We start from the raw sequence: 25,826 nt of genomic DNA on the forward strand, positions 1-25,826 counted from the left end.
CTAACAGGTTATGGGCCCGAAGGAAATCGGCTCCTAGAAGTGGTCGGGCAACGGTGGCAAGGGTAAAGGTCCAGGTAAAATGGCTGCCGCCAAAGTGTAATTGAAGCGTACGGGTGCCGAAAGACCGTATCGTTGTACCGTTGGCGGCATTGAGTAGAGGACCTGGTGGCCTGTCACGAGTGTCGCGGCCTGTCGGGGGCAAAATACTGACCTCCGCTCCAGTATCAACGAGGAAACGCCATCCAGATTTCTTGTCCTGAACGAATAGGAGGCTCTGTCGGCGGCCAGCCGCCATAGCCATCAGCGGCGGCTGGCCCTGGCGTTTCCCTGAAACTTGCAGGGTGGGCGGCATCGACGGGCCTCCGCACCCCACCTCTGATGGTAGAAGCACAGCTGGTCAACCGTGTCGTCGTCTGCGTTCCTGGGGCGTGGTTGCTCGGTTGCTGGGGCCGGGCGAGGCGGGCGTTGGGCTCGCGGCCTGGTGATTTGACTGACGGACGAACCGCTCTCGCGCTTGGCCCTCCACAGAACATCTGCCCGGGCGGCCACCTCACTGGGGTTGCTGAAGTCGGCGTCAGCTAACAACAAGTGGATGTCATCGGGGAGCTGTTCGAGGAAGGCCTGTTCGAACATCAGGCATGGCTTGTGACCCTCGGCCAATGCCAGCATCTCATTCATTAGGGCGGATGGGGATCTGTCCCCCAGGCCATCCAGATGAAGCAGGCGGGCGGCGCGCTCATGACGGGAGAGGCCGAAGGTCCGGATCAAAAGGTCTTTGAAAGCCGGGTACATATCTTCCTCCGGAGGCAACTGGATGAAGTCTCCAACCTGGGCGGCTGTCTCCTGGTCCAGAGAGCTAACCACATGGTGGTACTTCGTGGAGTCGGAGGTGATCTGCCGAAGGTGGAATTGCGCTTCGGCCTGGTCAAACCAGACGCTGGGCCGAAGTGTCCAAAAGGTGGGCAGCTTGAGGGCCACTGTGTTGGCTGCTGCGCTGTTGTCCATTTCGTGGGTCCAAAAGCCGTTTGGACCGTCGGGGTCACCAATGTAGCGGTTGCTACCGCGGAATAAAACAAGACTCTACTCGGAGGATTGCCAAACAGAACTGGTTTATTTTCCCGCCTTGCGCGGGCCCTTTAAGGGAGAAAACTCCCGCCCAAAACAACCGGCAATGACGTAAGTCCTACGTCATCAGGACTTTCCCACGCGCGGGTTCTCCCCGTCGCTTGGAAAGACGAGGCCCGCCACCATCTTGGGCCTCGTCGCTCCGACGCCGCGCGACCCGACTGCCGAGCCGGTTCGCCCGACTAGACGGTGAGTCGCCACAAGGATAAGCTAGGATTTCCCGATGCAGGGTTTTGATCCGAAACGTCGACAATTCCTTTCCCCCCCACAGATGCTGCTCGACCCGCTGAGTTCCTCCAGCAGATTGTGTGTTGCTCCAGATTCCAGCAGTCTCCTGTATCTCCGGCATTGTTTTCACTGGAGCAGAGGAGATGTAGGGGTGACCCTATAGAGGTTTATAAAACAATGAGGGGCATCAATAAGGTAGAAGGTCACAGACTTGTTACTAAGGTAGGGGAGTCTAAAACTAGAGGGCAGAGGTTTAAGGTGAGAGGGGAAAATGCAGAGGGTGGTTAGTAGACCGAACAAGCTGTCAAAGTGGTGGAGAGGGGATCAATTACAACATTTAAAAGGCACTTGGACAGGTACCTGGATAGGAAGGGTTGAGAGGGATATGGGCCAAATGTAGGCACATGGGAATAACTCAGGAAGGTATCTTGGCCAGCATGGATGAGATGGACCGAATGGCCTGTTTTCCTGCTGTATAACTCCTAGACTTTTAAATGGCTGCTGCAAATGCCGCACTTGATTGCCTGTGATATAACCTGCAAGACGCAGCGCTTTCCGCACTGGAACCGCACAGGCTCCGGACTACAAGTCCCGGCAGTCGTCGGGGGGGGAGGGGGGGGGGGGGCGGGGGCAGTCCTGCACATGCGCCTTCACCTGTTTATTCCTCCCCGCCCCCCCCCTCCCAACCAACCACACCCCCTCCCCGAATGGACAGATGACGTGAGCCGCTCCCCACCTCCCCCCCCCCCCCCTCCCGGGGGCCGGCAGTGCGCAGGCTCGGCGCCGGCGTTCATCTCATTCCAGTTCTCATTCCTGGAATTCCTGCGAGCGCTGCGCCTTTTCCCGGCTCCCAACTCAGTTCAAACAGGCAACCCGGCAACCCCCCCCCCAAAAAAAAATACCCCCTCCCCCCTCAGCAACAAGTTGCAAAAACTTTAATTCCCCCAATTTTTTTTTTAAAAAATCATGCATTTATAAGAGTTTTAAAAAAAAATCCTGAGGTGAGTTTGTATCTTCTTCTGTTTGCAACAATGTATCTATTTTTGCTAACAATGTATCTGATTTTTTTTGCAACAATGGGCTGCTGCTTCAGGGTGCGGGGAGAGCGGGCAGCGGGAGCTCCCCCCCGGCTCTGGGCCGGGTCGGGCCGGGCCAGCGGCAGCCCACTGCCGGCGGAGAGCGGCGGGCCAGTGGCCGCCGCGAAATCCTTGGCATTTTTAACATTTTTTTCCCCCTTCTTTCTCTCCCCCCCCCCCCAACCTTTCCTCGGTCGCAGCACAACTTCCGGGCGTCAGAGGGGGAGAGAATTCCTAAATTCTGGAAACGTATTTGGCCACAAATAAAGCGAAAAGGGAGTTATTTCCCCCCCCCCCGAGGATTTGTTTTAATTGCATGTAGATTTCAGTGTGTTTGTTTCTCTTTTGTTAAGGTTAAAGCAATAATGAAAAGCGGAATTTCCCGACTCTTGTGTTTTTTCCCCCTTTCTATTACAGGAGCAGGGAGAAGAAAGAAGATCCATCGAAGCAGCGGAGTTGGAGAGAGTGCCTGTTGTGTTGGGGGGTGGGATAGAGGCACCGGACCCCGCCGACTTGTTGCAAATCCCAGCGCCTTCCCCCTTCTCTCCCTCTCTCTCTCTCTGAGTAAGTAATTCAATCGCTGTATCCACCTCTCTCTCTTTAATGCGCACACACGTTCAGTAAATATTGGCTTAATTCTGACGTAAGGGTACAATGATTTCACAAAGTGAACACACACACACACACCTCTTCAAATCTCAGCCCTGCACTTTTTAATATTTACATCACTGTTCTTGTTTTTGGGGAAAAAAGTAAACTACTCAGTGTTGCATAGTTGTTGTGGATAAGTTGCTGAAATAAATGGCGTTCCTAACTATGCAAAGTAGGAGATATTTATTACATACTAACGTTCTTTCAGCAGATTTTTTTAAACAAATGGAAAGTTAAATTAGGTGGCTAATATCGTTACAAATGCATAAGTCTGCGATCGTTCATCTATCTTCTCGAGAATTATACAATAACTCAATACATGCTTCAGATGAGCGGGGGTGATCTTTGATAGCGGTTGTATGTCAGGTTTTACTTAATTGAAATTGATTACTTTTGGAAACGGCATTTCTGGAGTTTGGTTCTGGAAGTGTTAAGAAGTGGCGTCAGGCTGGAGTCGTGATATCAATGTGCCAGGCATGGTTTAAGGGTCTGTCTGGGGAATTCTGCAAACGCATTTCTTCAAACCAGATCATTTTCTGAAAGTGTTTGAATTAGTCGGATGAACTCTGAGATACGACTCGCAGCCTTCATAATGTGTTTAAAACACTTTTTGCATTATGCGAAATTCTTTATTTTGTTAAACCAAAATTAGAACACACGCTAGAGTGCGTACTGGCATATTTTGTTTTAATCAATTCCCAGATATTTGGTCGAATGTACAAGAAAAAGTTGTCTCGTAGATTATGACATTTCTTAAATATTTTTCCAAAATGATATATTGTTGCTATTTGCTGAAAAAAAATTCTATAAATATTTAAATAATGTATCATTAAACTTTAGGACCTGATTTTTAAAAAAAATTCATTCTTTGTTTCTTTTTCTCGCTTTGTTCCTTTTTTTGTCTCTTCTGCTCCTTTAATGGTTCGCTTGTACTGCTGAATAATATTTCAAATTATCAATTAATTTCCCTTGTTCTTGAGACAAAGGAGAGTTAGAATGGATGAGCTTTGAAGTGAAGTTCAGACACTTGCCAGCTGATATGTTAAGTGTCTGGTTTTTGAATGGTTTTGTTTTATATAAATGACTGAACTTGCTGATATCATTGTAGCACATGATGAGAGTTGATGGAAACACCTATTAGCTGCTTACTGGAAGCATTTCTGTCCAACAATAAATGTATTTGTGCAATGCAGTCACAATCAGAATTATTGCTCTCTAGTTTGTTTTAAATTGAATATTTTCTTCATGCACATTACTTGTAAGTATTATGTACTGCAGTTTATTAGTCTGTGTACTGGGAGTGGTGGGGACGTGGGTTTGCAAAGCATTGTGACTACTTATCCAAAATTCAGAAAGTGTATTTTGACATTTTGATTTACTCTTATTTGCATAACTTCTCCTAAGGTTGCAAATGCTGAATCATTTGCATTATTATTTAAGTAGTTTTAAATTGTTGTGGATTTTAAAAAAATCATCTGCCATACTCAAACGAATATTTTTCCCATGATAATTTTATTTGACTTTGTGGGTGATGGTTTTGGCTGTAAATTGAGTATAGTTGTGTTACTGAGCTAGAGATCCTGCACTAATAATTGGGAAGATGCATTTATATTCCTCCAGGGAGTTTTTAATTCCATCATTAAATCCGTACTGGAAGGATAACATTGGTTGCGGTGACCATGAAACTGTGGGAAAGCCTTCCCCTTTAGGGAAGGATGTCTGGTGCCTTTAACTGTTTTCTGTGACTCCAGGCCTACTCAGCCAAGCTGTGGACTGACGACTGAAGGGCAGTGAGGGATGCACAGTAAATGTTGGGCCAAGTGTGGCAGCTTCAAACAGTATCGGTTTATTATTGTCACTTGTACCGAGGTCCAGTGAAAAACTTGTCCTGCACACTGATCGTACAGGTCAGTTCATTACACAGTGCAGTTACATTGAGTTAGCACAGAGTGCACTGAGGTAGTACAGGTAAAAACAATAACAGTACAGAGTAAAGTGTCACAGCTACAGAGAAAGTGCAGTGCAATAAAGTGCAAGGTCACAACAAGGTAGATCGTGAGGTCAGAGTCCATCTCATCGTATAAGGGAACCGTTCAATCGTCTTATACAGGATACCCCCCCCGCGTTACGGTCATGTAGGTAATGGAATTTCACTCTTACACAATTTGCAAATCACTACCCAGAACTTTGAGATTTGGAATAACATTAGCTTGCATAGAATTTGTGTATGGGGGGGGGGAGGTAAATATATAAAATTTCTCTTTTCAACTTGTGTTTCCGAAGCACGTGCAGGTGACGTAGCTTCACATTAGAGAAAATCACGATGCGGACCGTTTAGTAGGAGTGTAACCCCCTCATAGCACGAGGGGCACCTGTAAATGGGGTGGGGGTGTCAATCTTAATCTGATTCTGTGCTGCTCAGTCACTTGTGGACCAGTTTCCTTTCCAATAGACACATGGAACTAATGGTGGGGGTGGTTCAGGACAGACTGATTTAATCACTCAATGTCCTTGTAATCATCTCAGGTGGAGGCCATTCATCCCCTTGAATCTGTGCAGACACATTTAGATTGGTAAATTGGTTTATTATTGTCACATGTACTGAGGTACAGTGAGAAACTGGTTTGCATGCCATCCATACAGATCATTTCATCACATCGTACATTGTGGGAGTACAAGGGAAAACAATAACAGAATGCAGAGTAAAGTGTCACAGCTTCAGAGAAAGTGCAGGCAGACAATAAGGTGCAAGGGCTATGACGAGGTAGATTGTGAGGTCAAGAGTCCATCTTGTTGTACCAGGGAATTGTTCAATGGCCTTATAACAGCGGGATAGAAGCTGTCCTTGAGCCTGGCGGTACGTGAGTTCAGGCTTTTGTATCTTCTGCCTGATCGGAGAAGAGAGAATGTCGGGGGTGGGAGGGGTCTTTGATTATGTTGGCTGCTTTCCCAAGGCAGTGAGAAGTGTAGACAGAGTCCATGGAGGGGAGGCTGGTTTCCGTGACGCGCTGGGCTGTGTCCACAACTCTCTGCAGTTTCTTGCGGTCACGGGCAGAGCAGTTGCCATACCAAGCCATGATGCATCCGGAGAGGATGGATCCTGGGTGATTTATCGGCTTGGGATTTGTTGTCCGCACCCTCTGCCAAACAACAGGTGATCAGTCTTTTTGTGGGGGTTGGGGTGAGGCTTCCATATTTCCTCTGGCCGTTGCGTGAAGAAGTGCCTCCCGGCATCCCTCCTGTACAGACTGGTTTTAATTTTATGGCATCGTCCTATATTCCTCCCACTGGTGGGAGTGGGTTCCTCTTTCTGGCGCAGTGGCTGAGTGGTCATCTTGCCTTATCAATGCACCGGTAACTCAGCCTCGGGAAATGAGCTTGGGGTAAGAGTTCAGGTCCTAGTACGGCCAATTGGGAGTTAAGTGCAGTGAGCGGATGTTGGTGACAATTTGTCATAGGGTTTATACAGCACGGAAACAGGCTCTTTGGCCCAACTCGTCCATGCTGACCAAGATTCCAATTGAAGCCTGTGTTTGGCCCATAACCTTCCAGACCTTTCCTATCCATGTACCTGTTTAAATGTCTTTTATGTTGTTATTGTACCTGCCTCAAACCACTTCCTCTGGCAGCTCGTTCCACATACCCACTGTGTGCCCCTCGGGTCCCTTTTAAATCTTTCCTCTCACCTTAAACCTATGCCTTCTAGTTTTTGATCCCCTTTCCCTGGGGGGAAAAGACTGTGCGTTCACCCCATCTATGCCCCTCATGATTTTATACACAGTCTCCTATGCTCCAAGGAGTAAAGATCTGGCCTGTCTAACCTCTCCCTGTAACTCAGTGCCTCAAGTCCTGGCAACATCCTCGTAAATCTTTTCTGCACTCTGTCCAACTTAATGATGTCTTTCCTGTAACAGAGTGACCAAAACTGTACATGGTACTCTAGGTGTGACCTCACAATTTGTGCACAAAAAGTTGCCACAACAATGTCCACCTTGGACTTTGGGTAATGAAGTCAGAATACTGCTTCTTGAACCCTGGATGAAATCCCACATCCTTGTGTGGATGGCTCAGGAGGGGCATATGATGGTTGTCTGTGATAGTCTGGTAGCTAAATATTATTCAGAATTCCCATTTATTCCAGATTATTTAGCCGGTTTTAAATTCCCCAGACATCATGGCGGGATTTCAAACTTGTCTCCAGGTCATTAGTCCAGGCCTGGACTACTTCACTGATTTAAGCCACTGAACCCTTTATAATTTGAGCTTGGATTCTGTGTTTTGTTATTGTCCAATATAATGGGACGGTTCAGGAGTAGGCTATTCAGCCCCTTTGTCTGTGCTGGCCCTTGTTGAAAGAGCTGTTGGTCTCACTCCCCTTGTGTGTATTCCCCCCCCCCCCCCCAACAAAACCTCTTCAAATGTCTCTCCATTTCCTTTTCTTGAAAGTTACCTCTGAGTCTGTGGCCATTTCCCTTTCAGGCAGCAGCCTATTCCCAGCAGATGCCAGTGGTGACAACAGGAGTGTGGGTCATCTCATGTCAGGAGATCCTATCTGCATGAACCCAGAGGTTTAACTGTTGGAGAGAGGCCAGTGAATTGAGCAGCGTGGGCCATGACACAACAGACCAATGAATTCATCTCGTCAGCAATCTGTGCTTGGCTTTGTGCTCATGCACGCATGCAGTGTCTAGTGCCGGCTATTCTTTGACAGCTGGCTTTAATATGTGTGAAGAATGACTCAATAACACTGGGGCACTGTTTCACTCCCCTGGACCTATGTCTCTGTCAACTTCTGGCTCTGGTGGCCTAATTTCAAGCGTTATTGCACTCGAATTTGCTCCTAGTAATAAAAAAAATACTAAGATTTGTTGGTACGGCTTGTGGACTGTATTTCAATGTGAATAAAATTCACAGTTGTCTCTGGAGTTTGTCTGTTCCGTATCGAATAAAAGAAGGTGGCTTAGGGGTGGGAAATGGTCTTTCAAAAAAAAAACTTTTTTGACTGAGTTGTAATTAGTGTCCAGAATTGGATCCATGGCAGATCAAGTTTCCTATTGACAGCTATCTACCTTGTAAATGGCAGAGTGTTTGTTCTGTGACTGGGAACAGTGCTCCAATCTGTGTATCCCCTACAGTGCCGTAGTTTAATAAATCCTGAAGCAATTTCGCAAAAGAAAAGTTTGACTTAAAAAAAATCTTGCTGTAAAGAGCAATTTAAACAGAACTTATTAAAATTCAATATCTTAAAACATTTGTACTTGAGTGGTCTCTGTATTTTTTGCTGTCAACTTAGCAGCAAAATGGTTAGGTAAAGTTAAGAAATTACAAACTGTTTGACTTTTAAAAGTAAGAGTGTTCCTGTTTTAGGAAGCTCCTGATGTGTGGTCTGGGAAATCTGGATTTTATGCTGTTTTTCTAATTGAAAACCATCTTGTGTTTGTAAGGATTTCCAACAGACCTTGTTTTTAAAAGAAAAAAATGTGGTGTTTGTTAACATTCCCTGTTTTCTAGTGCTTCATCATCATTACCACAGCAAACAGATTTGTTTCTTAACCTCTGGCCTGGCAAGATGGTAAGAATTAAATCTGTTTGTTGGGGGTGGGGGCTGGATAGATTGCGCTGGTGGTGTGGAAAATGGACTGTTGCAGCGTATAAAGAACTGGAGACTTTTATTACAGCTTGAGGGAATATTGTGAAATCTCTACGTAGTGAATGATGAGTTAATGGCTATATTTATGCATGTTCCAGGGATCTAATGATCCAGGGAATTTGAGGTTAAATTATCAGTTATCAAATCTTTATTTGAATAAGTAGTTATATTGGTATTTGAAAAATATATATTGGGAGCTATCATATTTTAATTGACTTTGGTGACGGTGAGTCTTTTGCTTTGTCAGACCATGGTCAACGGGACAGCTCACCATCAGCTTTCGGACAATCCAAAGGTTGGCAGTACAGTAGATGCTGATCTTGCCAGTGAGGTCCTGGTCCTTGAGAATTTAAAAACAAAATCTTCATACGCTGAATTGTGTTGAAATGCCATGTACAAGATTGCAGAGTGTTAACCGAAGTTCCGCAGTTATACATTATTCCTTTTTGCACCCTCTTAGAGTCATACAGCACGGAAACAGGCCCTTTGGCCCGACTGATCCATGCTGGCCAAGATGCCCCATCCAAGCTAGTCCCATCTGCCAGTGTTTGGCCCATAACCTTCTAAACCTTTCCAATCCATGTACCTGTCCAACTGTCTTTTGAAAATTGTTATGGTACCTGCCTAACTACTTCCTCTGGCAGCTCATTCCACATAGATTTGTACAAAAAAAGTTGCCCCTCATGTTCATCTTAAATCTCTCCCCTCTCACCTTAAACCTCTGCCCTCTTTCTTGATACCCCAACTCTGGGAGGAAAAAGACTGTTCATTCACCCTAATTATGCCCTTCATTGTTTCCTATGCTCCAAGGAATAAAGTCCCAGCATATCCAACCTCTCCCTATAACTTAGTCTCTCCAAGTCCTGGCAGCATCCTTGTAAATCTTTTCTGCACTCTACCTGAGGGATATATTTTATCCCTCAGAATCCTCTCTTGCATACATAGGCAATGTTTAAAAATAAAATGAAGAAAATTTGTCTCCAGTTCATAGAATTATTAAAAGATGTCAATGTACAGATTGTGTCTTTGGCTTTTGCCCCAGTAACACACCTTGGGACAATCTGCTAAATTGAAAGTGCTATATAAATGTAATTTTCAGTTGATTAATTATTGCTAAAGTCCAAAAGAAGTATGATTGCAGTTTTTGATGTCAGCTTTGGTTTGAGGTTGTATTTAACATCTTGGCATCTCATTGAGGATTTGCATGTGCTCCTCATGACCCCCTGGGTTTGCTCTGGTTTTGAGGATGTGCTGCTTGGTTAATTGACATCTGTAAGTTTCCACTAAGTGGCAAAAAGAGTCAAAGGGGAGTTGGTGGGAATGTGAGAGAGAATAAGTATGTGATTAGTCTGTTGGGAGATCGCATGTACCTGACTGGCCAAGTGACCAACTTGTGTGTCTTAATAAGTCATTGATCAATCAATGTTAATACATTAAACTGGTCATTATCATGTTACTGTTTGTGGAAGATTACTGAATGTAAATTAGCTGCTGTATGTTTTCCATTGTCAATATCTTGAAAATGTTTAATGGGCTGGAAAATGCTTCAAATTGGCCACTGAAGGTGCTATACAAATGCAAGTTTTTTCTTCTGGAGCAGGATTCCATTCTCTTGGATGAGAGAAATTACATGTAGATACACACACACACACACACACACACACACACACACACACACACACACACACACACACTTTTGAGTTTGGGATACAGACGACAAGCTCAAAACTGAGGTGAGTGGATGTTTGTTAATCGAAGATGGTGGGAGTTATGTCACTGAGGTGGACGGTTGAAGGTGAGATACAGGTTGGCCCTGATTGATTGCAGAATGTCCTGGAGGGCTTGGGGGATGCTCTCCTTCTGTCCAGTGTTCCTTGTAATCACAACTAACTGCTGGAGGAACTCAGCTGGTCGAGCAGCATCCACGAGAGGAAAGGAATTGTCGACACTTCGGTGTCGAAACCCTGCATCAGGACATCAATTTCTCTCCTCCCACAGATGCTGCTTGACCTGCTCTGAGTTCCTCCAGCAGATTGCTTATTGCTCCAGATTCTAGCGTCTGCAGTCTCCCTTGTCTGTCTTGTAATGGGATTGTGTAATAGTTAGAAATCATTCTGCTCAGTTACAAACTTGTAGATAATTTCTAAAGTTACATATTGAGTTAATAGATTACTTGGCCTGACTTTAAAAGACTTTTGAGGTCTTAATTAATTTTTCTTGTTCAGCTTTTGTGCTAATTCAATACAGTTTTGGGGTGGAGAGAGAAGTGACTGGAATATTAAAATCCTTCTACCATGCAAGTTTAACATTCACATAAGGTGGTTTTGACATTCTTAGAAGTTGCAGTTATTTAAATACAAACCCATAATCTGTAAAGACTGCTGTGTGCATCGTACTTATCGAAAGGGAGTACATTTCCAGGGGTAATGAAGGAGATTTGGCTTCTGAATTTGGCTGCAAAAGTTAGCCCAGTCTGATGAACCAGCTAATCCTCCAGGGCCTGAGATGGTATATGTCATATCTCGAGTAGGAGGAGCCATTCAGCCCATCATTGCTATGCTTGACCTTGGAGCATTCCCATCAGTCCCATTTACCCTCTTACTTCCTTCTAACTCATTTATGTCCCCATCAGGTCCCCTTGGATTCTCCTGCCACCTCTCTACCCACTGGGCCGATTAACCTACCAACCTGCACGTTTTTGGGCTGTGGGAGGAAACCCAGGGGGAAAACATGGTCATGGAGAACGTGCAAACTCCACACAGACAGCACCGGAGGTCAGGATTGAACCTGGGTCACTGGCACTGTGAGATAACACTACTTGCTGATCATTGAGCCGCCCCTTGTAGGTGTTTGCATAACGTAAGGTGTCTGTAAGAGTTTGCTGCAAATCTATATTGATTCCTCTGTGATCGGGGCACCCATCAGCCAGGGGGTTCAGGGTTACGGAGAGAATGGGGTTTTAAAAAATCAGCTGAATGGCCTAATTCTGCTCCCGTGTCTTGTCAGTCTTGCAGCTGAAGAGTAAATAATGAATGCAATTGGTGTCAGAACTAAGTGGCATCATTGGGCTCTCAGTTGTACAGAAACAGACCCTTGGTTACACCATGTCCACCACTGAGATCCATATTAATCCCTTTTACCTGCATGTGGTCCATAGCCTTCTATACCTTGGTGATTTAACTGCTTGTCTAGATATTTCTCATCATGGGGAGATCTAAATTTTGCAGGTCAGATCATCAAAAATTTTGTTGTGGAGATTTTGAAGATGGGAGGAAGGATGTGGATTTTTATGGAGCCTCAGGAGTGCAGATAGAACATAGAAAAGTACAGCACAGAACAGGCCCTTTGGCCCACAATGTTGTGCCGGGATAGGTATTCCCTCCTACCTACAGAATGCCCATATCCGTCTATGTTCCTCTCATTCATGTGCCCATCCAAGCCCCTCTTAAAACCCCCCCCCCCCAATGAATTTGCCTCCACCACCCTATCAGGCAATAGATTCCAGGCATCCACCACTCTCTCAGTAAAAAAAAAACATACCTCTCACATCTGTTCTGAACCTACCTCCTCTCACCTTAAATGCATGCCCTCTGGTATTGGATCGCTCAATAATGGGAAAAAGATATTGCTTGTCCACCCTATCTATGCCCCTCATAATCTGTTTGAACAATATGCAAGACAAGTCTTTCACTGTCCCTCAGTACGTGACAATAGTAAACCAATTTACCAGCCAGTTGACCAACTCATGACAATCAAATGTAATGACAATTGCTTCTCTGAGCTGCTAAGTTAGCACTCTGAATGCTGGAATCTGGAGCAACAAACAATCTGCTGGAGGAACTCAGATGTTTGTTACTGTTGATTTTTTTTTAACATACAGTATAGTCCCTTTCACAATCTCAAGAGTTTCCAAAGTGCTTGTGGCCAATGAATTTCCTTTCGAACCGTACTCACTGTTATGATGTGGAAAGCTATCAGGTGGTAGAGATAAATGATGAGTTAGTTTTCAGACTCTAGTTGGCCATCGCATTTGCTGTTTGCAGGAGCTTGCCGTGCACAAATTATCTGCCAGCCTTCTGACATTTGAAGACCCAGGAGTTCTGTCTGGTCTTCTGGGTTGATGGTTACCCCTCAGCTCCTATCACTGAAACAGATCACCTTATCAGTACCATGTCGCTGTTTGTGGGAGCTTTTCTGCTTGAGAATCTGTTGCATTATAGCAGTGGCCACTCTCTCATCAAAGAAAAAAAATCATCACCCCTTATCTTGGGCAGTCCCTCAGGATCAAGGACAACTTGCTTCCACATTGACCTTGGGCACCTCAGTGTGTAACATATGCCTGCTTTGGCCATGTAGTGGACTTACTGTCTCCCAGTCAGGTTTGGAGTTCAGATGTTAGCTCTGTCAGGCCAAGTTTCACTCGGTCAAATTCCATCTGGGTTGGTGCCAGTGCATCGCTCCCCACACTTGCCCTCGTTGGGAGAGCTACCTTCCTTCATTGCACTCTTGCCTTGGGTTGTACCTTCTCTCACTCCAGGCAGTTGTATCTTTGCAGGCAGTCCCTCAGGATTGATGATGCTTCACCTTGTTAGGAGTTTGAGGAGATTTGGTACGTCACCAAAGACTCTTGCAAATTTCTGTAGATGTACGGTGGAGAGCATTCTGACTGGTTGCACCGCTGCCTGGTATGGAGGCTCCACTGCACAGGATCGCAAGAGGCTGCAGAGGGTTGTAGACTCGGCCAGCTCCATCATGGGCACAACCCTCCCCACCATAAAGGACATCTTCAAGAGACAGTACCTCAAAGGTGTCATCCATCACTAAGGACCCTCACCACCCGGGACATGCCCACTCCTCGTGACTACCATCGGCTCTTTTGATTTTGATAAATTGGTTTATTATTGTCACATGTACCAAGGTACAGTGAACATCTTGTCCTTGCATATCGTTCATACAGATCAATTCATTACACAGTGCATTGAGGTAGTACAGAATGCAGAATAAAGTGTTACAGTTACAGAGAAAGTGCAGGCAGACAATAAGGTGCAAGGTCATAACGAGATAGATTGAGGTCAAGGGTCCATCTTATCATACTAGGGGACTGTTCAATAGTCTTATAAGAGTGGGATAGAATCTGTCCTTGAGGCTGGTGGTACGTGCTTTTAGGGTTTGTATCTTCTGCCCGATGGAAGGGGGGGGGAGAAGAGAGAATGTCCAGGGTGGGGGGGGGTGGTCTTTGATTATGTTGGCTGCTTTCCCAAGGCAGCGAGAAGTGTGGACAGAGTCCATGGAGGGGAAGCTTGTTTCCGTGATGTGCAGAGCTGCGTCCACAACTCCCTGCAGTTGCAGTCATGGGCAGAGCAGTTGCCGTCCCAAGTTGTGATGCATCTGAGTAGTATGCTTTCTATGGTGCATCGATAAAAGTTGGTGAGTGTCCAAGGGGACTTGCCAAATTTCTTTAGCCCCCTGAGAAGTAGAGGCACTGGTGAGCTTTCTTGGATGTCGCGTCAATGTGGTTGAACAGGACAGGCTGTTGGTGATGTTCAATCCTAGGAACTTGAAGCTCTCAACCCTCTTGACCTCAGCACCATTGATGTAAACAGGAGCATGTGCACAGCTCTCCCCCCCCTTCCTGAAGTCAATGACCAGCTCTTTTGTTTGCTGACATTGAGGGAAAGGTTGTTGTTGTCATGACACCAAGTCGCTTGGCTTTCTGTCTCCTTCCTGTACTCCGACTCATTGTTATTTGAGATACGGCCTACTACAGTGGTATCATCTACAAACTTGCAGATGGAGTTAAGAGCAGAATCTGGCCACACAGTCATGAGTGTATAGAGAGTAGAGTGGAGGGCTGAGGACACAGCCTTGTAGGGCACCAGTGTTGTTGACGATAATTGTGGCCGAGGTGTTGCTGCCTATCCTCTGTGGTCTGTTGGTTAGGGATCCAGTTGTAAAGGGAGGTGTTGAGTCCCTGGTCTTGGAGTTTGGAAATGAGTTTGCTTGGAATTATAGTACTGAAGGCGGAGCTGTAATCAAAAATTGTCAAAGTGCTTTAAGATGGCCTGGAAAGGATGTGAAAAGCTCTATAGAACTGCATTACAGCAATGGATGCTCTTTTGGCACTGTATACAGAAAGAACATCAGCAAACCATACCATGTATTGAAAAGCCTCAATTAACCTGGAGAACCTTGAATGTTGTTTTTAAAGGCAGTGGTTTTGTGCCAGTAACTCAGCCTGACATTACCAAGTATTCTCAGACTTGCACAGCTCTCTCCAAAGAACAATTAAACTCTGATTGACCTCACGGTCTGTTTATTCAACAGTCTGACTTCAGAGGCCTTAATGGTGCACAGATCCACCTTCGCTGCAGAACAATGCACTCTGCATTAGAAGCCAAGGAAGGTTTTGTTTTTGTTAATGCAAATTTTTGAATATTTTCTCGAGAATATTTTGTGTATCAGCAGTAATATGACTGGAATGGGAGCAACAGTTTGAAGCACTTACCACTATGTTGGCATTACATTTAAATAAGTGGTTTTCAATCTATAGGTGATTTTTAAGGTCTTGTCAGTTTGTTGCCATTCTGGTTAGGAGGGGGGCATGGGGTTAAAATAATTGCTACAAGAATTATGGAGAATGCTTTCTCACTAGGAATCGGATCGTGACAGTAGCTCACTGCCTGAAGGAGTGATCGTAGCATAAGATGAAACCTTAAAGTGTTATCTGCTGGGTAAATGAGAAGAACCAGTGTAAGGAGATGTCTGTAAGCGAGTGCTGCTGACTGGCACATTCCAGGGTGCAGGAGGACTTGCTGAGGGACCCACTGGAGCTCGGTGCAGCCAGCACAAGGGCTCTGTGGGGAAGGTCTGGAACCCTACCACTGCTCACGGTGGGGCCGGTCCTGTCAAACACATGGGTGCATTGTTTAAAGAAACATCAGTGGTGTTGATGCATTGTAAAATGGACTGTTTTCTTTTGTTCTAGTTGAAAAATTGTTTAATTTGTGTTTTTCTTGTGAATGATGTTACGTGCCTGTGATGCTGCTGCAAGTAAGTTTTTTTTTATTGCACCTGTGCACACATGCATATGACAATAGACTTGTAAGATGATGTATTGATTTGATGGCATAACGAATGTAAAGAAAGAAGTGTACAGGTTGTGTTTCCTGTATACGTTTATGAATTAAAGTATACACACACGAACCACTGCGTTTCCCAGTGGGGGTGGACCATTCCACCTCACGATGCCAATGTCTGCACTCCACAGAAGCTGCCTCCTGTACCTCTCCACCCTTCGTCAGAACGTGAACCTGTAAGGAACCAGGAGAAGGCTGCTCAGCCCATCGAGTCTGACTTGCCATTTAAGCTCTGCATGCTTGCCCAGCCCCGGTAACCTTTCACCTGTTTGCTCGTCAAGTGTCCACCTACCCCTGACTTAAAAATATTCACGGACTCCTCTTCCTCAAAGGTGAATGAAGCAAATTCCAAGGGCGTACAACCCTCAGAGAGAAAACACCCCTTTATTTCTAAGAAAGAGCCTCTACTTTTATCCCATAAAATAAAACAACCCTGTTAAAACTCCTCTGTTCCTCTCTTTCCCCCTTTATATTTGTACAGTTTCCTCTTCAATCTGCTTTTTGGGTAGGGTGGTGCAGCCATGAAGTTACTAGACTTGTCAGGAAGCTAGGTCTTGACATCCAGCAGTGGGAGTTCTACCCCACCTTGGCAGAGAGGGGGTTTAAATTTGGGGAATGAAGTATCTTTGGATTGTTGTGCAAACTGATCTGGAAGGAAAACTGCCTGAGTTTGCCTGACTTGACTCATCTGCCTGGTTGACTCTTAATTGGTCCCGGTTCTCTGAACTGTGCGTGCAGGGCACTCATTTGGGGAACGTTTGGGCAATGCACAAGAGCCTTACAGTCACGGCTGGAAGGGACACAGGGTGTATAATTCTACCTGGTGGCAAGTTTGGCAGACCCAGTGATCTCTGGGGGGGAAAAGCATTCCTCCTAAATACCCTCACTAAGTGCAAACATCTTTCTCTCTTTCATTCTGCCTGTTTTTGTGTGCGCGGCTCTCCCTCTGCACCCCCATTTTCTCGCGCTCTCGCAGAACCTTGCCCTCCTCTCGCTCTCCCCCTCTATGAACCCCCGTCTATCTCCCCCTCTATGAACCCTCCTCCCTGCTCTCCCTCCACCTGTGTGTCTGGTCTTCTGCATGTGTCCCTGTGTCTGCTCCTCTCCATGTGTATATTCTTAAAAGCTAGACAGACTGTCTGAAGTCGACATCTGGTTTATACTTTTCATTCACCTGTTACGTAAATTGCAAATACAACAGTGCACTCTAGCTCTTGGAACCCTGCAAATTCATGCTAATGACCATTTGTCACACTGTGCTGGCAATCTCGTTCTGTGGCGATCTATTGTTATTTAAGCAACAGGCGGTGCAGGTTCTAACACCATATGGTTAGTGTATGCTTCAGATAAGCTGCCTGTTAATTTTGCTTATCAATAGCATTTTTGATATGCCACATGTCTGGGTTGCTAACTGCCCAGCCTCACACTTGAATGCTTCTATAAAAGCAGGTTCATTGAGACGTTCCTTTTCCCTCAATGGAATCTCTTCCTTCCTTTGTGTTATTTGTTATTAAAATGCCAGAAACTGGGTAACAATTATTCAGCCTTTGGAGTATCAGTGGTGCCCCATGTATGGCTGGTTTGTATTGGGCAGGAATATGTGCATGTGGCTAATATATGAGCACAAAAGATTTTTGCTGCAGGCAACAAAGAATTTTTAAAAATCCTGATTGTGTGTAAATATTAAAAGTGGAAGACCTGAAGTGACTTGGGGAGAATAATGGAGGTCAGGAACAGCGAAAATAGTTATCACAGTATAATAATTCTCCAAAGTCGGGTTGAATGTTTACCCCTTTCCCTGCATTTGTGTGTGTTCTCTGTTCATGTCTCTGGCGTGTGTGTGTGTATGTGAGCATTGCTAAGTACTTTGTGTGTTTATGCACTTAATGGTTTCAATTGCTCAAACAAAATGAGGAAACTTCCAGGAATTCCCATCAGAATCCTTTCTGGAAAATGGGAATTATTTACCTGGTTTTTATGTCGCAAGTGTTACCCTTTTATCAAGTTTAATTTTTATGTCTGACCTGCTTCAAAGCTAAGCAGTAACGTATGACTATGATGGACATATTTCATCAGCATAAAATCCCATAGAAGTGTTTTGATCTGTGTGGTAAGTTGAATTTAGCTATTTTTGGACAGTGGCTGAGAGCACAGATACAAGCTATTGGAGCAATTCATTCCACTGAAGAAAAATTAGGGATCAGTATTTTGCAGAAGAACAGTGGTGTGATAGAAGTCTTGAAGTTTGCTTGCTAGCGAGGTCATGACTTCAATCTGGTGATTTTTAAACCCTTTCTGAATTGGCTCTATGGAAACGGCTGTATAAATTCAGCTTGAATCAATTTGTCTGTTTCCGCATTTGCTTGTTCAGCCGATGAATGATCGGCAGTGTGTACAGTGAAAAGGCTCCTGGACACTGCAACTGAACTAAAAGGTGCATTTCCTATTGTGTGATTTAAAGGATTCTTCTGATTATCTTTTGGAAGAATTAGTAATGTTGTAATTCTGAATTCGATTGTCAACCAATTAGCATTACAAAAACTGTAGCATAAAAATTGAAAATGAATAAATATTTGCTTGGACTATTTTAAAGGGCAGAATCTTGGTCCTGATCACGCTGACATTAAGGATGTTCCACCCATGTAGTCATTAGCCTACCTTCTCTCTTGACAGAGCCTTGATTTTAACATTCTCCTCTTTGTTCATGGTTGTGCACCCCCAATCTCGCAAGTTCCTCCAGCCGCTCTCCAATTCTGATTACCTGATCAGCTTCAGATTTAAACCCTCTGCCATCAGTGGCCATACCTCCAGCTGCATTTCCCCAATCTCTGGAACTGCTTTCTTGAAGTTTTTATTTTACACCCCCCCCCCGGTCTTTGAACTCTCCAATCACCAACCCTTGGGCAAGCCTTGATGTGAAGCTTTGTTTGAAAATGACTCTGCTAAAGGTGCTATACAAATATACAGGCAAATTCTATAACTGTTGCATGTTTAAGTCCAACTGTTCAATAGATGTTGTCATAGTTGAATATTTCAGCTTAGAATTTTAATTACAGTGGGAATGCTTCATGTAGCTTGGATCAACAGTGAAGTGCAAGCTTCCCAAAACGCAATGCAGTTAAATATTGGTTCAACTCTTCATCCATCACTGAGGACCCTCACCACCCGGGACATGCCCTCTTCTCGTTACTACCATCGGGGAGGAGGTACAGGAGCCTGAAGACCCACACTCAATGATTCAGGAACAGTATCTTCCCCCTCCGCCATCAGATTTCTGAAATGTCCATGAACACCACCTCATTCCTTTTTCTTTGCACTATTTACTTCTGTAATTTATTGTAATTTTATATCTTTGCACTGTGCTGTTGCCTCACAACAACAAACTTCATGACGTACAAGTTGGTGATAATAAATCTGATTCTGAACTCTTCTTTGGGGCAGTACCATGCCATTTTAAGAGGGAGTTTAAACTTTCATGCAAAGATGGCCCCATTGACCACAGCACTCCCTCAGTGCCGTGCTCCCAGCTTGGGTACCTTGTGTTTGTCGTAGGGTGTGAACCTCTCACCTAACTGAGGTTCAGGGTCACCTACGGAAACTGCCTTCAACTAACTGGGTTGCAGTATTAATGCCCCGTGAGCTTCTCCCTGCCCTCTCCCCTTTTCCCCCTTCCCCCCACCCCCTCCATGATTTAAGATGAGATATCTTGATTTAAGATGAGATATCTTGATTTAAGATGAGATATCTTGATTTGTCACATGTACATCGAAACACAGTGAAAGGCATCTTTTGCGTAGAGTGTTCTGGGGGCAGCCCGCAAGTGTCGCCACACTTCTGACGCCAACATAGCACGCCCACAACTTCCTAACCTGTACGTCCTTTGGAATGTGGGAGGAAACCGGAGCACCCGGAGGAAACCCACGCAGACACGGGGAGAATGTACAAACTCCTTACAGACAGCGGCTGGAATTGAACCCGGGTCGCTGGTGCTGTAATAACGTTACACTAACCGCTACGCTACCCTGCCTGCCTGCACCATGAGATAGGAGTGAGGACTGGAATAGTTTAATATTTTGCTTGCTATTTTTTTAATCTCGTTGGTTGAGATTTTTCTTCCTGATTGTACAACATTGAAAGAGGGTGTGGGAAGGGAACGGAGCAAGTGAGGAGCGGCTGTTGTTGTTCTTGTCATTTGTTTGCACAGGGATATTGCTGAAGGTAGTGATGTCAAATGTTAATGCTTGGTTCCTCTGTGATTCCTGCAGTCTTAAAAAATGCCCTGTATTAAAAGCCTGTAAATGTCGAAACTGTTTAATTTTCTACTGATTAGAGATTTGGAAACCCAACCACGTCTTGCTTCTGTTTCAATAATGTTTGGAAAATGTCTGATAAACCTGTGAAAGGAAGAAGGGACTTGCATTTATATAACACCATGAATTAAGGGCAGGAGCTGGCCACTCACCCTTGAACCTACTCTGCCATTTAACAAGATCATGGTTGATGTGATATGACCTGAACTTGCAGTTCCGTCTACCCTTGGCAAGCAGGAGGAGAAAAGGTTACCGAGAATCTGTCTATTTGTCCCTTAAGATTCATTCAAGGACTCTGCTTCCACTGCAGTTTGAGGTAGGGTGTTCCCAGAGTTGATGATCCTTGGATAAAATTTCATCTTGCCTGTTTTAATTGGATGACCCCTTATCTTTCAAACAGTGAACCCTGGTCTAGACTCTCCCACTTGAGGACACAGCATCTCCCTGTCAAGACTCCCCAGGATCTTGTATGTTTCAATCGAGTCACCCCTCACTCTGAGCTCCAGCAGATACTAGCTGAGCCTGTCCAACCTTTCTTCCTGAGACAACCCACCTATTCCAGATATTCAAAGGGTTTGATGATCAATGCACAGCAAGCTCCCACATCAACCCAAAATTGGGTCAATATCAATCAGATCAGCAATGAATTGAGAGATGAGTAGTGGCCAGGGTATCAGGGAGATCTCTGTTTGCTCTTCAGAGCAGGCTGTGGGCTTACTTATATTCACTTGAAAGAACAGATGAGGCTTCATTTTAACCCCTTGACTGTAAGCTGACACCTTCAACAGTGGAGCTCTCCCTCTTCGCTAAGTTGAACTCCGGTCGCTGTTACAACATAAAGCCTAAATCATTTTGGTTTGTTTGATATTCATGTTTATTTAAAAAAAAATTGATTTTCCATCTTCTCGCCCCAGCCAAAAAATTCCCTTTTCTTTTTTAAAAAAAAACTTTTCCTAAGAGTTGTACCTTGTGAAATGTTGTGGAAATTCCAGCTTACTTTTTGGATCATCTTTTCCCTGGTGTTGAGGGTTTTTGTTGGAGTAATAAGGAGAAACTGTTTGGAAGAAGGGTTAACACCCTCTGAGGCCACTCCTGGAATACTGAGCACGGTTTTGGTCCCTTTCCTCAAAGATGGAGAAGCGTTGGAGGCAGTCCGAAGGAGATTCACCAGAGTAATTCTGGGGATGAGGGGGTTGTCCTGGCAAAGAAGCTGGACAGTTTGAGTCTGTACTCCTTGGAGTTTAGCGTGAGGGGTGACCTTACTCAAACATTGTAAAAAGGGGTAGATGTTGGAGTGTTTCCACTGGTGGGAGAGTAACAGACAAAAGGGGCATAGTTATAAAATAAAGGGCTGATCATTTAAAACTGGGGTACATTTCTCCTGAGGGTAGGGAATCTCTGGAATTCTCTGTCCCTGAGGGTGGTGGAGGCTGGATCATTGGATATATTTAAGGTAGAGATAAATATTTGAAAGATCGAGGAATTGAGGGTGATGGGGAACTGGCACAGAAGAGGAATGGAGTTCAGCGTAGATCAAATGAGGTAATTTTGAATGGTGGTGCAGGCTTGAGGGGCCGAGTGGCCTACTCCTACTTTCTTGTGACTGGGATGATGAGGGAAATCTTTCCTTTCATGTAACGGGATGTGACCTGGAATGTACCTGATGGAGCAGTGGAATAGGAGCTTCCAAAGGGTGGACACCTGAAAGGGAAGACAAGTACGGGGCTGTGGGGAAAGTCTGGGGAAGTAGGAACTAATGGCAGAGCTCTTTCAAGAGCCAGTATGGCTCAGTGGGCTGAATGGTCATTGTATGATTCTAGATTAGATTAGTTTATTGTCACATACACCAGAGTAAACAGTATACAGGGTGGTAATAAATACAACGATGAGGGCAAAACAACACAATGGTGCAAAGATTGTAGTGCAATCTGAAGTAGTGCAAAATAATGTGGATTCAGAATTGGCTCACCCATAGAAGACAGAGGGTGGTGGTAGATGGAGCATCTTCTGCCTGGAGGTTGGTGACCAGTGGTGTTCTGCAGGGATCTGTTCTGGGACACCTGCTCTTGGTGATTTTTATATAAATGACTTGGATGAGGATGTGGAAGGGTGGGTTAGTAAGTTTGCTGATGACACAAAGGTTGGTGGTGTTGTGGATAGTGTAGAAGGTTGCTGTAGATTACAACAGGATAGTGATAGGATGCAGAACTGGGCTGAGAAGTGGCAGATGGAGTTCAATCCGGATAAGTGTGAAGTGATACACTTTGGGAGATCAAATTTGAAGGCAGAATACATGGTTAATGGCAGGACTCTTAGCAGTGTGGAGGAACAGAGGGATCTTGGGGTCCATGTCCATAGGTCCCTCAAGGTTGCCGTGTAGGTCGATAGGGTTGTTAAGAAGGTGGATGGTGTGTTGGCCTTCATTATTTGGGGTATTGAGTTCAAGAGCTGTGAGGTGATGTTGCAGCTTTATAGAATTCTGGTTAGACCACACTTAGAGAATTGTGTTCAGTTCTGGTCACCTCATTATAGGATGGATGTGGAAGCTTTAGAGAGGGTGCAGAGGAGATTTACCAGGATGCTGCCTGGATTGGAGAGCATGTCTTATGAGGATAGGTTGAATGAGCTAGGGCTTTTCTCTTTGGAGAGGAGGATGAGAGGTGACTTGTACAAGATAAGAGGCATAGATCGAGTGGACAGTCAGACTTTTTCCCAGGACGACAATGGCTAACACGAGGGGACATAATTTTAAGGTGATTGGAGGAGGGTATAAGGGGGATGTCAGGGGTAAGTTTTTTACCACAGAGTGGTGGGTGCGTGGAACGCACTGCCGGCAGAGGTTGTGGGGGCAGATACATTAGGGACATTGAAGAGATTGTTAGACAGACACATGAATGACAGAGAAATGGAGGGCTATGTGGGAGGGAAGGGTTAGATAGATCTTGGAGCAGGATAAAATGTCAGCACAACATTGTGGGCGGAAGGGCCTGTACTGTGCTGTAATGTTCTATGCAAAACTAAAGTGACAATAGCAGAATAACTGAGGGAGGTAGAGTTAAGAGTGAGAAAGTGGCAGCATCACCAAACCCTATTGGTACCACAGAGTTAAAAGCAGAGGCCCATACAGAGACGGGAAAAAGCAGTGACAGAGTATCTCGGAACTATTCAGTTTTGTCACCAAATTTAATCATAGGTTCAGTGTTTAATTTTCTCAATTAATAGTCGTTAATTGGTCCAGATAATTAATGTAATTAACTTAAAGTATAACAATACTTTTGCGAATCTGCTCCGTCTGGATTGGATAATGCTTCAATTAATACTGAACTTTCTTTCAATGACTTAAACTTTGGATTGGCTGTAAACTACTGATTGTCTTACATCCAGTTCCTGAAACCTTCATAAAATGAGCCAATTTTTCCTTTTATTTCCTCAAAGTACCACCCATTGACAATCCAGTGAAGGTCTCACTGAACCAAACCAGTCGCTTGCCCTGATGAGTACCCAAATTCTTTAACAGACGAGCCATGTAAGGGCATCAGGAACATAATTCTCAGCATCAACTTGGGCCACAGATAAATTTGTCTATATTTTTTTTGCTTTGGAAATCCCTGAACTATTTTCTTTGCATCCATCATCTTCTGTTCTCTGGGGCATGAGCTGGGATTATTGCCAATGCTTGTAGGATTTGCATGAGCATCTTCTGCTGACTTAATTTCCTGAGCTTTTGGACACATCCCCGTGTTAAATTGTGGTCTTTGATCACTGGAACAGGTTGATTTTTGTTTTTGTGATTTAAAGCTTTTAATTCACATTGTCAAAATCTCTCTCTCCCAAAGGTGCAATGAAGTGTGGAGGCTGCCTCCAATAAAATCAGGCTGGTCATTATCACAGTGCTGTTTGTGGGACCTTGCTTTGCATTAATTGGCCACTGTTTCATACACTGACATTGACCACACATCAGAACTACTTCCTTGGTTGTCAAGTGTTTCTGGGGCACCCTGAAGTTGTGAGGGGTGTAAAATGGTCTTTTATTCCTGGAATATTTATTAAATGTACTGAGATGAACTGGGCCAGCAGATTGTTTATCCCGTTGTCATGGGCCACCCTGAGGGATTCTATTCCCGGAATACTCTGGATAGCAAAGTAATGGGAATTATGCAGATGTGCAGTGTTACTGTGCTGAATAAACCACAATTTTTTATCACACTAGTGAGTTACATGTGTTCTTCAAAGGAACTAGAATTTGAAAACTATGACAAGTATGACCCCACGGTTCCGTTTGTTTCCACGTGATGTTGCTGGCTACCTCCTGGCTTCCAGGCTCTGAAATGACTTAGACCCAGCCAGATGTTAGCAGAAGAAACTTTAGGGCAGGGGAGTCTGAAACTGGAGGGCATAGATACAAAGTGAGAGGGGTAAGATAGAGAGGTCTGAAGGGGCAAGTTTTTCGTACAGAGTGGTGAGCTGCAAGAGGGAGTGGTGGAGGTAGGTATCAGAACATTTAGAAGACGTGGACCGGTACACGTATAGGAAGGGTTTAGAGGCATATGGGCCAAACGTGGGCAATAAGATCAGCTTAGGTAGGCAACTTGATCAGCGTGGATGAGTTGGGCCTGTTTCCATGCTGTATCACTCTGAGAATCTGACTCTAGCTTAGATTTACATGACATCATTTCAACCTCATGCAAAGTCCCAGAGAAATTCACTGGATTTGGACTGAAGTTGACTCTGAAGCAAATAGTGATCTGAGAGAGGAGTGGACCCAAAATGTTGGTTGATAAACCTGAGGTGGAAAATGTTGGTTGATAAACCTCAGGGGGCTGATTGACTCTGAAGCAAATAGTGATCTGAGAGAGGAGTGGACCCAAAATGTTGGTTGATAAACCTGAGGTGGAAAATGTTGGTTGATAAACCTCAGGGGGCTGATTGGTCCCATTCTTGATGGGACCAATCAGCCCCCTGAACTCTCTCCATTCAGTGAAATCATGGCTGACCCACTGCTTGGTCTCAACAGCACTTTGGTGCTCTTGTCATATCACAGACTGCAGATAAAGCTGTAAAATGCAGGAGCAGAATTAGGCCATTCGGCCCATTTGAGTTTGATCTGCCATTCAATCATGGCTGATTTCTTTTTTTCAACCCCATTAACCCCCTTACCGATCAAGAACCTATCAGTCTCTGCCTTGAGTACACCCAATGACTTGGCCTCCACAGCCCTCTGTGGCAACGGAGTCCACAGATTTCCCACCCTCTGGCTGAAGAAACCCTGAGCTAAAAACGAACTGCTGGAGGAACTCAGCAGTTCAAGCAGCATCAGCGGAGCCAAAAGCAGAGACGACATTTCAGACTCTTGATGCAGGGTCTTGACCCGAAAGATTAGCCATCCCTTCACTTGCACAGTTGCTGCCTGACCCACTGACCTGCTCCAGCTGTCTGTTTTTTGCTCCTGATTTCTTTGAGCAATGTGTTGAGGAACCAGTCAGGGGCAGACTATTTTACACACGGTATTGTGTAATGAAATGGGATTAATTAACCTCGTTGTAAAAGATCTGCAAAGAAAAAGTCTTCATAACATGGCGGAATTTCAAATTCATTTTGAGGATGGGAAACTTGGGTCTGAAATTTCTGGTCAAAACTTGCATAAAGGCAT

At 44.8% G+C, this 25,826-nt stretch overlaps 1 protein-coding gene across 5 annotated transcripts in view; it reads left to right on the forward strand.

Annotated features, from left to right (window-relative positions):
- The first annotated feature begins 2,168 nt into the window (after positions 1-2,168).
- The window catches only part of LOC127577647 (transcriptional enhancer factor TEF-1), a 264,344-nt gene continuing 240,686 nt past the window's right edge, over positions 2,169-25,826 (forward strand). For 3 of the 5 annotated variants that reach the window (XM_052029006.1, XM_052029013.1, XM_052029014.1), the window contains exons 1-2: positions 2,169-2,354; positions 2,847-2,993. The gene's annotated coding sequence lies outside the window, so the exon portion shown is untranslated. Of the gene's footprint in view, positions 2,355-2,846; positions 2,994-3,213; positions 3,253-17,834; positions 17,977-25,826 lie in introns of those variants that run through there. The other 2 variants (XM_052029011.1, XM_052029007.1) reach the window with 2 other exon arrangements.

This window comes from Pristis pectinata, chromosome 14 (genome assembly GCF_009764475.1).
Source record: "Pristis pectinata isolate sPriPec2 chromosome 14, sPriPec2.1.pri, whole genome shotgun sequence".
NCBI lineage: Eukaryota > Metazoa > Chordata > Chondrichthyes > Rhinopristiformes > Pristidae > Pristis > Pristis pectinata.